Below are 705 nucleotides of genomic sequence, written 5' to 3' on the forward strand. Positions count from 1 at the left end.
GGGGGCGTGCCGGGCTCTCGGGGAGCTTGGGGAAGAAGGCCGTCCTGGTGAACTCCTCGCTCCCGGGGCCGGCCTTGAAGCGGACCGTCCTGGAAATGCACGGGTACCTGGGGTAGGGGTCGCCTTGGTGGTCTTCCTCCAGGGGGCTCTCCGTGGGGTGGGTCCGCCTCTCCTCCGTCCTCGGGATGCGGAAGTTCGCCTGCCGGGGTCGCTCTGGGTGCTGCTGCTCGTTGTGTTGCTGGGGCTCTCGGTCTGGGCGCTGCTGCTCGTTGTGTTGCTGGGGCTCTCGGTCCGGGCACTGCTGCTCGTTGTGTCGCTGGGGCTCTCGGTCCGGGCGCTGCTGGCGTCGCTCGTGGCGGTGCCGTTGCTCATGGTCTCGGGGGCGTCGATCGGTGCGGGGCTCCTCGGGGCCTCTCATGTCCCGCAGCGGGGTGCACCTGGCCGCGTGGTGGCCGCGGCCTTGGCTTCGGCGGGGAAGTACCTTACCGACGACGACACTCTTGAGCATCGGACGATCTTTCTTCTCCTGGTCGACCGTCCGTTTGAACGTCGGGCGTTTGATGTCCGAGCGGTGCTGGACGCGTCGGGGTGTCTGCCGGGTGGTGGACTTCTGGAGCGGAGGAGGGGCCCGGGCGACGGCTGAGGCGGGTGCTGGAGTGGGTGCTGGGGTGGGTGCCGGAGCGGCTGGGGCAGCCGTCGGGGCGT

This window comes from Frankliniella occidentalis, unplaced genomic scaffold (assembly GCF_000697945.3).
Source record: "Frankliniella occidentalis isolate FOCC.00 unplaced genomic scaffold, Focc_3.1 Scaffold452, whole genome shotgun sequence".
Lineage (NCBI taxonomy): Eukaryota > Metazoa > Arthropoda > Insecta > Thysanoptera > Thripidae > Frankliniella > Frankliniella occidentalis.